The sequence below is a fragment of the Botryllus schlosseri genome, chromosome 7 (assembly GCF_051294905.1).
Source record: "Botryllus schlosseri isolate E-star chromosome 7, Bs_hap1, whole genome shotgun sequence".
NCBI lineage: Eukaryota > Metazoa > Chordata > Ascidiacea > Stolidobranchia > Styelidae > Botryllus > Botryllus schlosseri.
The window spans coordinates 10,409,077-10,424,210 of NC_137242.1; the positions used below are offsets into that span (position 1 = coordinate 10,409,077).

Below are 15,134 nucleotides of genomic sequence, written 5' to 3' on the forward strand. Positions count from 1 at the left end.
ATGGTCAATACAGGCATTTTGTTGTAACGTTGAATATTAGTAAGCCCCTACATTACGGTTGTTCAAAAATAACTTTTTTTTTCCGGATTCCAGCCGTCCACTGATTAAATTGTCAGGTTGCCCTAAAAAACGCTGCACTCCAAATTTGGTTCGATTCTAACAAGTATAGGCCGTCGCAGAGGCAATTAAAATTTTTAATTTATTAAGAATTTTTTTTTTAAATTCAAATTTTTCTGTCAACCCCATGAAATTGTTGAGTTGTCTTCAAAGACGATGCAAAATAAATTTGACTCAATTCCAGCTCGTAGAAGCGGAGTTATTAGAGTTTTTCTCTGATAATTCTCGGATTATCCACTAATCAAGCAACGATTTTGAATTGTTATCATTTATGTATCAGTTCATTACGACTATGCACTGAATGCGGCCAGGCTACATAAGTAATCGAAATGCGACCGTGAACAGCAGAAAGATTGGCCACCCAAGCTTTAGATGCTGAAGAGTGTTGTCAGTAGATGCTGAAGAGTGTTGTCAGGTAACGTGCGCAGCTCATAGTTCAAAATAGAATGAAAGTGATGATAATGAAATTCTTGTTGTATTTGTATTTCATCAATAACATATTATTTCTTTTGTGGTAACTATGCGGGTAGCATATGTTAGTGAGCACAGGGTTTTACTGACGTGGAGTTACCAAAACGCGGTTGTAACTGCGTTCCCTATTTTTATCTCGATATTGAAGTCATGCGGCCCGCGGCCTCTACAAATTTTAAAAAGTGGCTCGCGACCCGTTTTGAGTTGACGGTCCCTGCTCTACCCGTTACTCACGTTGTTTACCCGTACCGATGTTGAATTTCCTTACTTTGACATTCAATGCACTATCGGTAGAGTTTATGCTCCTTATAAAAAAACTCTGAATACCCAAGTTGAGAAATTTAGCAACGGTGGGAGCATGCAACGGGTAGCTATTCTCATAAATATATACCCAAGGAACAGCTCTTGGTTTCAAATAGGTTGTGGAAACTTGGCGTATTGTCTTGAGGGGTAGGCTAGTGATGAATATAAGTTGAGCTAACTAGATGTGTTGAGTCAAAAAAGTATGCGAACCATCGGTCTACCATATTCCAAAATTACGTATATCCATGTACATTGTACAAATGCAGTAGGCTACTATTGAGTCTGCAATTTCGCCACCTTACAGTCAAAAAACCAAAATGAAAAATTGTCCTTGAAACCAGCTATATAAATATGTCGCACTGAAGATCTCTCATCATCCATTGATCACTAACAAGCTGAATTTATTGCACACATAATTCGAAAACCTATAATGGTAGCGCCGTGAAGTCAAAAACCTTAAATGAAGAAAAGAGAACGAAAAAGAATGACCCTCTGCAACGCTGATTTACAATGACCTTAATCGGAACGACACCGACATCAGGACATTCTCGAAAGCAGCACTATCACGGGAAATTTAATTTAGAGCTGTCAATATATTTGATGCGCTCTTTTGCATTGTGTGTCTTAGCGGATCGCATAGTTGCCTCTTCCGATTCAAGGAATTATCAAGGACGACATTTTGTCCGAGGAATGCGCGTGTGTTCCAATAACCTAGGTATATTGGTCCGCGAATGTTGGTTTCCTGAAGGTATGGTGGTAACGTAGCCTTTATATTGCTCTACGATAAAAGCATCCAAAAATGACAGTGAGTCATTGCGTTATTGCTGGAAATGCCGCAAGGGTGAAGCGAGTTTAGCCGGACAACGAATTTATCACATATCGACTCTATATTGACGATATATCGGCGGTACAACACAGGGTTGTAACCATGTCACAAGTAATCTTACTTTAGTAGTTTTGACTCGAGTCAAGTCCGAGTTCAAGTCGGCGAGCAGAGGGTCGAGTCCAAGTCATCGTGTTATGACTCGAGTCCAAATCCTTGTGTTAACTGTTCAGTTTCGAGCAATGATATAGGCTATGTATACCATTGGTTTCGAGTTATTCTTATTATGCATAAAACATTTAGTTGTGCTTTTTCACATCAATGGCTTTTTGCACCACGACGATTTAGATATTTTGACCAATAGATGATTCAATATTTTTTTTCCAGTATCAATAGATGAAATACTAATATTACGGCTACTGCTACTATGACTACTACTTTACAATTCTTCGAAATTGCAATGAAATGTCCGTCTTGGCCGTCCGAGTCTCGAGTCATATAACTTGCTCGTCCGAGTCATGTACAATGACGCGAGTCAAGTCGAGTCACCAAAAATAGCGACTCGGGTCATCACAACCCTGATGCAACAACGGTTTGACCCGTTTGACATATACCGACGATGGGAGAGAACAGGTCCTTATGATCCCATGAAAATAGTTGCCAAAATCGGCGCTAAAGGCGATCCCATTTTTACAAGGCTGATTTGCAGATAATAACGTCATTAAAGCTAAATTCAACGAACTGGTTGCGGCCATTAAAGCTCAACGAAAACATTGCGCGAGATTGATGGTGGCTGAGCGTATAGTCTATTGCAGCGGAACATTCGTAAGGCTACCATGACCTGTCCAGTTCTAAGTGGCTTCGTCCCAAATGTCCCCCTTTTCGCAAACCGTCCTCTTTTAGAGAGAGCGAGAGAGATATGGTTTTATTTTTCGCCTGCACCGGCCATCGAGATGCTTTGACGACGGAGATGCGATACGGCCTTTATAGTAAGGTCATCTAGTCTGCAGTCTCTGCACCCCCGGTTTTTTCTCCTCCATGCTATCCGTGATTGCTGAGCGCCTAGCAAGATAGCCGCGGATACCAGTTTTCGAGTCTTTGGTCTGACCCGGCCGGGGATCGAACCCACGATCTTCCGATGGAGAAGCCGGACGCATCACCATAACCGTGAGTGTTAGATATAGGTGATGACATAGAAAAGACACGTGGAGACCTGGCTTTCTACCGAATTGACGCGAATAAGGTTGACTAAAAAAAAATCAATCCAACGCAAACCAGCCATGTAAACCGGTTTTCAGGCGCCAGCTTGGAAAATTTTTTCTGCTAAAATTGATTGATCCTAAAAACGTCCATTTCGTTACCTGTTAATGCCAGTTGAGACAATAGCGACCTCTTTAGCGAATCTCAAAGAGAGTAGAAATGTCAATGCGCTTAGGAACTCTTCTGAATCTGATACGTCGAGGTTTCGTCACTTGCGAAACTGCGTACACATTGCGTGCCGTAAGAACAGGTTTTGGTATGGGGCAGGGTTGTAACCAAGTTACAAGGCCCCGAGTCAGAATTGAGTCAATCTCATTTTTATAGTTTTGACTCGGGTCAAGTCGAGTCATTTTCAACTCACCACCGAGTCAAGTCCGAGTCCAAGTCAGCAGGCAGATGAGGGTCGAGTCCGAGTCATGGCAGTGTTGGGATGATGACTTGACTCGAGTCAGACTCGAGTCACTTTTTCGTATGACTTGACTTGACTCGAGTCACTTTGCTAAAATGACTTGACTTGACTTGACTCGGCGTATCAGAAATGTGGATTGACTCGTGACTCGGGGCAACATTCACGAGTCAATTTCAAGTCATCGAGTAATCGGTGTCGATAAAAATCACTGTATCTTACAATATGTTCGGATTGTTCGCGCAACGCTGGTGTAACCCGTGAGAGCGACCAATCACTCAATGATCGTGCCGCACGATTCGTGCGTTTTACTGAGCCTCCAATTGCTCTCTCACAAATATATTGATCGCAAACGAAGTGATCGAAGCTTACAGCCTACGTCGTCATAAACTATAGTATAGTAAAGTAATTTAATAGCAAAATGTCTATTTCTGTTCTCTGTTCTTCTTCTTACCATAACCAAACGACGTCTTGTTTTATTGAAATTGAAGTCGAAAATAGTTTATAGAGTCCTCAACCATTGGCGCAGGCTCAAATTGTATCATATCAATTTGCAAAAGGGTAATGTATTGCATCTTATCAATTCGTTTCTATCTTCTCTATTTTGGCTGGTAACTATAAACTGAGGCTGTGCAATTACTTACGTACTTTATTAGTTCTGCTTATATGTGAGCGATACAGCGCCTTACTTGCGTGTATTTTTAACTCCATATTTGTTCATCGGTTCAAAATCAATGACCACTCAATCTGTATTTCAGACAGCTAGCATAGTACAATGACGTAATCACGTCTTATACCTCGAAAAGGCAATTTGACTTGACTCGTGACTTGACTTGACTTGACTCGACTTGACTCGAGTCACCTCCGAAAATCGACTGACTTGACTTGACTCGAGTCACCTTCGAAAATCGATTGACTTGACTTGACTCGAGTCAAAATGTGCAATGACTCGAAATGACTCGTGACTCGAAGGTAGTGACTTGATCCCAACACCGAGTCATGGTATTATGACTCGAGACCGAGTCCAAGTCATTGTGTTGACTGCTCAGGTTCCTGTTAAACTATTGTTAAACCCACGTTTTATAACTCTGTTTGGTGATATATCGAATGGTTCGCATTCATAATATATCAATTTTCCTCACTTTTAGCAGTTTCTGGTCGCATTTTCAAGAACCAGTACCAATAAACAAATCCCAACAGACAAACCCTGGTATGGGGTATTGCGGCGACTCGGCATTTCATCAGTCGTTGTCGTAAAGGATAAGGCAGTGCTCTTCAACCTTTTTCGTCGTGGTACACCATATAAACATTTACTCAAAATTCGTACACCCCTGACCATGTAATACACCGATAACGCAGAAAGTTACATTTCGATTACATATACAATACGTCCGCATTTTAGCGGGGAGTCGCCATGGCCCATGGACGACAATACTCAAATAGGGAAGATGTGGTACCGACGGATCAAAAATCGGAAAATGATCGCTGGCCCTGAAATGTTCAGCCGAAAACAGCAGATCTTTTGCTGGCTCAGCACTTTGATACAAGCTCTACCTATCGCGCACATATACATGAATATCCGTCTTTTCAAAAAAGATTTATGGGCGTTCAAAATTTGTTGCTCGAACGTGTCATCGGTCCCCACCCGGTGGGTCCAATGACACACGACCCTGGGACCTATGACACATATACCCTAAAAAACTCCAATGTGACTACTTTTCTTGCTCAGTATTATAATCTAAGCTACAGCAAGCCAAAGAAAAATGTTTGGTCGCAACTGTCAAAAAATAGAATAAATATGAACTCAAATGTTGTCATAAAATCACGTTTCGATTTAGGCTCGGACTTACAAATTTGAGGGTACATACATATTGTCCGAAAATCGATAGTGTGACTTCCAAATACCTCGTTATAGCGATAAAATATCATATGCAATTATTACATAAAGATTTTCTGTACGTAGACATGTTTCATTTGTTTCATGATTAGTATGCTTGATTATTTTGCTTGATTTGGCTATTGTATCATCGGCCCCCACCCTACGAATTTTATAGATGAATCGAAAAAAAGTCCACTCAAGGAAAGTACTGAAAAAAATAATAGGTGCCATTATATAGCCTGATACAAGCCCTACACTTCACAATAAAAATGATTGCTGGTTTGTTCGTGTTGAAGGTTACAAAGAAAAATGTATATGTCGATCTAAATTTAGTTTACACCCCCTAAAACAAAAATCATCTGTGAGAGACCCCATTGCTCGCGCACGTCGAATTTTTTTGTATGTGAGGAAAGATTTCGCCAGCATGCAATTGTAGACAAGTTCACGGAGTGTAATCATGGAATTATCATAGAGAATTTTCGAAGTATTTTCAGTCCCATAAGTGGTCCATCGGTACCACATCTCCCCTACTCATAAAACTGCCGTATTTATTGTGATAGCTTTAGTCATCGTCTCATTGGTTCATTATATTGCGGATCTGGTACACCCCTGTACAATCCGTCGGAGTGGTACACCATTTAAAAATTATGGTACACCCTGGGGTGGTCGAAACACCTCGTTGAAGAGCACTAGGCTATGGCAGTGTTGGGATGACTCGAGTCACCTTTTTCGTATGACTTGACTTGACTGGAGTCACTTTGCTAAAATGACTTGACTTGACTTGACTCGGCGTATCAGAAATGTGGATCGACTCGTGACTCGGAGCAAAATTCACGAGTTAATTTTAAGTCATCAAGTAATCGCGGTGTCGATAAATATCACTGTATCTTCCGTATGTTCGGATTGTTCGCGAAACGCCTCCATTGTTCTCTCACAAATAAATTGAACGCAAACGAAGTGATCGAAGCTTACAGCTTACGTTGTCGTAAACTAGTATAGTAAAGAAATTTAATAGCAAAATGACTATTTCTGTTCTCTGTTCCAAACCTCTTGTTTTATTTAAATAGAATTAGAATATAGTTTATATAGTCCTCAACCATTGGCGTAGGCTCGAATTGTATCATATCAATTCGTAAAGGGGTATGTATTGCATCTTATCCATTCGGTTCTCTATTTTTTATTTTGGCTGGTAACTATAACTGAAGCTATGCAATTACTTACGTAGTTTAACAGTGCTACGAATATGCGAGCGATACAGCCGCTTCTTGCGCGTATATTTAGGTCTATATCCGTTCATCGGTTCAGAATAAATGACCACTCAATATGTATTTGAGACATCTAGCAAAATTCAATGATGTAATCATGACTCATATTCCGAAAAGGCAACTTGACTTGAATTGTGACTTGACTCGTGACTTGACTTGACTTGACTCGACTTGACTCGAGTCACCTCCAAAAATCGAGTGACTTGACTTGACTCGAGTCACCTTCGAAAATCGATTGACTTGACTTGACTCGATTCAAAATGTGCCATGACTCGAATTGACTCGTGACTCGAAGGTAGTGACTTGATCCCAACACTGGGCTATGGTCGTATTTACCTAGATTTCAACATTATAAATGTCAACATTTTAAATTGAAAATATAACGTATACTTGATTTGATTAAACGATATTTCAACTATCGAATGTAGACATTCGATATTTCAACACAGGAACAATCGTATGAAGCACTCAGCTGGCACTGCAGCCATAAGAAGGACACTCGAAAAACCTGGTCAAGAATTAAATTGCTCCTGCACCAGAAAAAACGCCCCATGCCTGTCTCGCAAATCACGAACTCGACTACCGGGGACAATCTGACAGATCCTGCGGCCATCTCAAATTACTTCAATGAATATTTTTGTAATGTAGGGCCTAATATCGCTTCATCTATTTCGAAACCTGCGTCGGCCAGTCCTGAGGTTAAATCAGTATCCCAATCCATCATGCTCGAGCCTGCAACTTCAACGTAAGTGGTAGGCCTACTTGCCATTCATGAACTTAAATCTAACAAGGCAGTTGGATATATTTTCTAATTCCAGCCTGGTTTTTAAAACTGATTAGCCTACACATCGGCCATCTCATTGCCCATTTTTTCAATTTCATGATAGAAAATGGTGTCTACCCGAATTATCTGAAAACTGCCAGAGTTGTCCCGGTTTACAAAGCCGGAGATAGAACTAATGTCACCCACTACCGACCTATATCTGTCCTACCGTGTATTGGAATTGTGTTCGAAAAATTGCTTCTCTCCCGCCTATCTTCGTTCCTCGCCAAGACGTCAATCATTTCTCCACAACAATTCGGCTTCCGCAAAGAGCATCAAACCTCGCATGCCCTGCTAACAGTGGCTGAACACTGAACAGTACTATGACATATTGGAGAAACGAAGTGTGGGATGTAGCATTTTTCTTGATCTAAAAAAAGCGTTTGACTGCGTCGATCACAGTATTCTTCTCTCGAAATTGGCGCGCTACGGGTTCCGGGGTCCACAACTAGAGCTCATGAAAAGCTACCTGACTGGGAGATATCAAATGGTTTCGATATCCAACACTTTGTCGTCCCCCCACCTTGTTACCTGTGGTGTTCCGCAAGGCTCTGTTCTTGGACATGTCCATTTTACTTTATATGTCAATGATATCTTTGAAACCTCATCATTGAATACCTCGCTCTTCCCTGACGATACTCACCTCCTATCTCACGCACCTACTACCGCAAGCTTGAATGCCGTCACCCGTGATTAAATGCCCAAAGTGCATGAGTGGACGTCCCATAATAGCCTTCGGGTTAACGCTGCGAAATCCCAATTATTGGTCGTGAACTCCTGCGATAACCTAACCGTTGACATCGCTGGCCAACCAATTTCCAACACCAAAAAATGCCAAATACCTTGGTATTACTGGATTCGGACATGTCCTGGAAGAGTCACATACAATCACTCAAATCACAACTATCGAAGGTATGTGGTCTATTTCGCCGCCTTAGCTACACTCTGCCTGTCAGCGTGCTGTTGATACTCTTCAACACTCTATTCCTATCAAAGTTACAATACGGAATTCTTTGTTGGGGTGCTGCCTGCAAGAATACAATTGACCCACTGCAAAAACTTCAAAATCGAATCATCATTGCCAAAGCCCCACGGGGGCCTGGATGTGCAACTGATAAATCGCTTCTCAAAAGATTTGGTGTTCTAAACTTAGAAGCTATGAGAAAGCTAGAACTTGCCAAGTTTATGTATCAGTTCCATTACGGTCAATGTCCCTCAAATTTCAACGACTACTTCACCTCGGAGACAAAAGCGCACAAGTACAGCACACGCGCGTCATCGAAGAACAACTACCATATGATCAGGACTGAATACAAGAAAACGCATTGCTCTATCAAGTATGCCGGACCCCAATTGTGGAACAGCATCTCGCCGGCTATCCGACAGTCGTCGAGCATGTCCGCATTCAAGTCGAAATACAAGCCATTTCTTCTAAATCAATACTAGCCAGTCTTCAGGATTACCGGACCACGACCTAACATCGACCTCGCCATCCGCCACATGCCACCTCATTTTGTCGCTTGCGTCTTATATTCTCTGAATTACTTTTCATTCAGTGTGCATGCCTCTTATTTACTTCGCCTAGGCTAAGGTGGGTGTCTGATCTTAATGGCTACTCCAAGTTGTTTCGACACCTTCCTATCTTTTCATTGTATCGCAGACTTGTGATGTTTTGAAACGATGAAAATATTAATAAACCTGATTGATTTGATTGAAGCACTCAGCTGGCACTGCAGCCATTATTGCAGCAATGATATCGTTTTGCTTCATTGAATTCGAGAAGCAGAAGTGTTGTTGTTATCAGTTTTGTTGCTGCTGCTGCTGCTTTGCTCTGCACGCCTGCCGAGCCTTCGAGATTGGGATGATTTGCCTCGCTTTTAGATCTCCTTTACGAGCATGAATTCATCTGTTGAAATGTTTTACTTACTGTTCGTAGTCGAAGTTAGGGTGAGTTATCATGTTATTGTCAGCTCTGCTTAGGTTTTAAATGACGTGAACTTGTGTTACGGTGAGGATTTTGTCAACAATAAAAATCTAATTTGCAATTTTGTTTTTAAATTCTAGACCAGTGGTGGCAAACTACGGCATTTTGTGCGGCCCGCGAAAGCACCTAGAAAGTTGCAAAATATATTATTAAAATGTATAATAAAATTGAATTACTGCAGCGACATAATCAAGCTTTCTCTTGATATACTTCATCATGATATTGAGAGGCAATAGTTTTTGGTACTTCTTCTTTATTTTCTCGCTAGCGCCGCAATACCCGACCCCTCTGGGGCCCAAGAAGTTTGGAAGGTTTTGGTTGCTTTAACTTGCTGAACATCATATGTAAGTCATATGTCAAAGTGTATTTCAAGGTAACGTGATTATGATTTTGTCGGCATTGTGCGTACTGTAAAAGTACCGCTGCTGTTCATAAGTCCAAATCTTCACTAAGTTCTAAGAATCGCCATACTTAACCTTCATGCCTTCGAGACGTATGTCTTCAGAATGACCAGTTCATTTATTCTCGTTAATGTGTGCGTTATCATTAAATCATCACTTCATCATTTGTTGTAAACATATATATTATGTCTATTGTTCATGTCATTGGTCACTATAAATGCAATCAAATAAATGATTTGCTATCGCTTATCTCAGTTTTACTAAGGTGCGGCCCGCGAACGGATTCGGATGTTAAATGTGGCCCTCGAGCTGAAAAGTTGCATCCTATAAGACACATTGTGCTTATTGATACAGTTTTTGATGCCTTAGCCTTAGTTTATTTGGTCTTATTTTTAAGACAAATTTTGCTAATCAAGAAACATCATGGTCTAAGTGTAAGAGCAACCTTGGTGTGACATCAAACAAACTTGTATCTCACAGGTGTGGCACATTTTTCATTATCAATCCATATCGTCGTAACAACCTTGGTGCGCATGTCATTTATTGGGTATGGTACTGAACAAAGTGACTTGGAATCGACCAAAACAACCACATGAGATCAATCTTAGTGCGAGATATTTGTTGCAATAGAATACGGTATGCAAATACTGCGTGCATTAAACGATTGCTCTGATGTGGTAGCGAGTCCAGAGTTGGATCAATTACAATTATTTCAGTTCAATTACATTACAATTACAATTACTTTCATGAATGTTTAAATTACATTACAATTACAATTACTCCATGCTAAAAATATCAAATTACAATTACAATTACAATTACTCCTTGCATGCTTCAATTACATTACAATTACAATTACAATTGCTGCTGTTGAACATGTAATTAAATAATCATAAATTCAACCGTGCTCCTTGACAACCGTAGCGTCGTAATTAACAGCAATTCAAGTATTCATGTTTCATTCATGATACGCAAATACCCGTTAATTATTAAAAAGAAAAAACGTTTTCGAACTATTCCTAGTCATAGGAAATATTTTTAAGCGACTGTTAACAACCAAAAGTTTGAGCGACTGGCAATGACTAACAACGAATAGGCTGCAAGACGGGCAATGAAACGCAATCAAACGAATAGACAAAACTGAGCAACGCAAATGAAATGTAGCTGTCAAGACGTCAGCGTGTGTAAAATTCAGTAAAATGCAAATGGAAAGAAGCTCATGATACCATAAATTACAATATCTTGTTTCCATTTAAATTTTTACTTGTTCAAAAACTGCTGGATTGCATTTAATGAACATTAAGGTGCGAAAAGTTTCTGGCCCCAGTAAATTTCTTCTTGCCGTATAAAAGTTGCCCGCAATTGAAAATATTCTTTCTGACGGGGCTGATGTTGCTGTTAGCCCCAAATAATCTTTGGCCAAGGCAGCAAGCGTTGGAAATTCTTCTGACTTCTTCTTCCAATACATTAGTGGGTCTTCATCAAAATGCAAGATTTCTTCACCCAAATAGCCGTCGACTTCAATTATTGAATTTCTCGTTCTTTTTCTTTTCAGACATTCTGCCATAAAGTTAAAGAGGTTTGGCTTTTTTGCAGGGGTTTCATCCTCTGTGCTACAGCTCTCTTCGTCACCCTGGCCAAGTCTACTTGCCACATGAGTTTTTAGCAAACATATTGCTTCCTCTTTTTCAAAGTCATCTTCAATCCAGCTGTTTTTAAATCGTGGATCAAGAAGAGATGCAAGTCTGTTGTCCGGGGAATTGACAAATGGCAACAACCTTTTAGAAACTGAGTCTTTGAGATTAGCTGTCAATTTCTGACAATAGTGGAGATCAGAATTTTTTAGTTGGTCCATTGCTTTCAGTAAGCCTAGCACTACCAGACAAATGCAAGAGGATGTTACAATATTTTGTCCTTCAACTTGCTGCATTGCTTCTTTGAAAGGCATTAGCACACTCACGAGCTCACTCAATGCCAAATAATCTTGATTTGTTATTTTTTCCCGTGACTGGATCAAGGTGAGAGCTGCGTTAACTTCTTCGTGGTCCTTTAAGACACTCTGCAACATAACAAGTTGCGAATTCCATCTTGTCACATTCTGTGCCCTTAGCGTGATTTTTTTACGTTGCAAATAAAAGGAAGCATTTACTGATTTTCGTACTGAATTCACAATTTTGGCCACCTTTCCCAGCTGCTTCCCAACGTAAGACTTAGCAAAGTCCGAATGTTGCAGACAATCCTTAATACAAAGTTGTTGCGTATGAGCAAAACAGCTTACTCTTTCTGGTAAGTAAGTGAGAAGAGCATTCAAATCAGCACCCTCATCGGACATTTCTTGTTCAGGATCAGGATTCAATTCTTTCTCATTGTCCTCATTGATTTCTTCACCAGTTTTATGCAAATGGAATTCAGGAAGGGAAACCTGAAATGCTTTTATCATAGAGGAAGCATTGTCCGACACAACCTTTTTCACTTTTGTTGTAAGTCTAAACTTTTCTATTACGTGGTCATAAGCCTCAGCGATGTTTTCAGCTGTATGTCGTTCCAAGAATGAGTCCACTGCCAGGACAAAGCTGCGTAGCTTCCATTCTGCATCAACAAAATGCATTGTGATGCCCAAAAAACTTGTCATGTTACGATTAGTCCAGAGATCAATTGTCAAGTAAACATTTGACATACGTGCAATTTCACGTCTCATCTCTTCTTCCATTTGCCGAATAACCATTGGTATAAGGGAATTTCTAAATGTGGGGCGTCCTGGTATTACATATCTTGGTTCAGCAGTCAACAACAGATTTCTGAATGATTGACTATTTACAATACTTAATGGTAACTGATCACAAGCTATTGATTTGAGTAGAGCTTTGGTTAATGCTTTTTGAGTGGCATCATATGGAGCAAATCGCTGGGAAGAAGAAGTTTGAAAAAATGACTTGATGGGTGGTTGACTTTGGTCTACTTTTGTCTTCTTCATGTTTTCTTTGAGGGTTATATACTTAGCGTAAAGATTGGGAGAACATCTCTTCAAATGGGTGATCAAGTTGGATGAAGCCTTGGTCGAGAACTTCAATTTCTTTTTGCAATTGTTGCAGCAAGCCTCAGTACTGGTCAAAGATTTAAAGAACTCTGACAGTGGCGTAGGAAATGGTTCCGCACAGGTTTCGGAAGAACTCATTTGCTGTTCATCCATTTTTGAAACACCAAGACTCAGACTATATTGTAATTTACCAAGTTTTCAGTGGCTGTTGAAGTATGGGAAACAGTTTACCACAGTATAGGAGTGAAGAGCGGTAATTAAAGTCGGTAATTTAACATAAATAGCGACAGTAATGAAGTATGAACTATTAAGTAGGATAACTGACACGAACCTTATCCATTCGATGGTCTTACAGCGGAGGAAACACGAGGAGCCTGACAATTCATAGTCTGAATACATTCGTAGGCTATGCAAGCAGAGACAGTATGAAATATCGCAGTGTTCTATCTGTAGTAGTCGCTGGCAACCAGTCTAGTTCAGATTGTGGAGTAATAAATGCGTTCATGTGCGTACATAGTATGCTATGTAAGATGTCATTGTGACGTAATATAAGCGTGTTTTGTATGCTCGGTAATTATGGCTCACGTAATTGGAAATGTAAAATGTTATTTACCTAATTTCCTATGGGTTAGGATTAAGGATAGGGTGCAGTATGTCGTTGAAAAAAGTATTATAATATATGCACGTGTTGGATTTGCGTATATAGTATATAATTAAAGAAATAATATTATTTTTATCGAGGGACGTAGGAATTAGGATGACGAGTAAAAACAAAACCGTGCTTTGTCAGATAAGACGTTATATAATATCCAGTGGGCTGGTTAGTTAGCCAGACGAAGTAACGATGCAGCATCGTGATCTGAAATCGTATTGTAGATTGCCAACCCACGGATAGATGCGTAATATGTGAGTCACGGATGAATGCACCGACAAACGTACTGCAGAGCCGGCTAAAAGCAGCAAACTTTGTAGTCCTAGAGCTGGCGATCCAAGCGTCCAAATTTGCCGCATCTGGTCTTTATCGTAAGCTATTGATGCACTAATTCCGAAAATACAAATTAAAATCTCGCCAGGGCAATGTAGCTGCTCCAAAATAGCCGTTTAAGGCCGACTGTTCTGAAAAGTGAGAGCGCCGCAGCAGCATGACCACAACAATGACCAATTGCGCCCAGCGATTGTTCAGAACAATGCCGATTCTCAGACTTTCACGACTATTTTGAGATGGTACCATTGCCTGGAAATATACTTTTATAGCGGAATCAGTGCGACACTAGCTTCCGATTAGGACCATACATATCAAATTTCGACGCTTGGATCGCCAGCTATAGGATTATCAATTCTGCTGCTTTTAGCCGGCTCAGCAGTTCGCTTCTCGGCGTATTCAATCGTGAGTCACGTGTTGAGAATCCATCCGTTGGTTAGTAAGCTAATAATTGTATACAATGGCAGCCGAGGCCAGCATAGCGGTAAAAATAAATAAAACTTCGCCCGCAAGGGCGCAGTCAAGGGCTTCCGCAAATGGATTCATCAAATTCCTTGTCGACATTTAAAGAGAATGCATTATAAGTCAATTATTTTATGTTGTGCTTGTCAGGTCTCAATAGCAATTTAATGTAATTGAAATTGTAATTGAGCAAAATTTTTGTCAAATTACAATTACAATTACAATTACACAAAATAAAAATGCTTCAATTACAATTACATTACAATTACATTGAAAAATGTAATTAATTACATTCAATTACAATTACAAATTACAATTGATCCAACTCTGGTAGCGACCAAAATTTATACCCATTGTGACACATACTTTGAGAACCCCTGGATTTAGCGATGCCGATGTCAGCTTCAGATAAGTGGTTGGTGGTATTCTATGCTTGAAACGATGAATATTGCAACCGAAAACAAAGAATTTGGCACGCCTGTTGGTAATATTTTGACACGCTGCATACGAAAGGTTGCCGACCCGTGTTTTAGACCTTGTAGGCTACTTTATAGGCCTACTGTTGTAGATGGCCGATATACTACTCATTCTGAATCATAAACCACCGAATGAAACTAATAAGTTGACAAGGCGTGATGATCTAGGCTACACACCTAAAACAAGTGAAGTCGGAAGTTTTTACAAGCTCGCGTCAATATCTCAAATCCGAATATGAAACTTGACTGCGTGGTGGACTTATGTGCAACAATGCCTAATTTATATTCTTGAGGGCCAAATTTTGTCAAATTTAAGTTTTATAATGTCAAAAAACGTCAGAATTTGATTTATCTCACCGTGCAACACGATTTTTGTTCCCGGTTTCTAATTGATATTTCCTGATCACTCTCACCTAGAAACTTCCGAAAATCAATATAGTTAATT

The 15,134-nt window shown here is 40.1% G+C and overlaps 1 protein-coding gene and 1 pseudogene across 1 annotated transcript in view; both read right to left on the minus strand.

Annotated features, from left to right (window-relative positions):
• LOC145442513 (GATOR2 complex protein WDR59-like) overlaps window positions 1-15,134 on the minus strand; it is a 458,341-nt gene that overhangs the window by 53,011 nt on the left and 390,196 nt on the right. The gene's annotated exons all lie outside the window — the stretch shown is intronic.
• On the minus strand, window positions 10,780-11,877 carry LOC145442557 (zinc finger BED domain-containing protein 4-like; annotated as a pseudogene).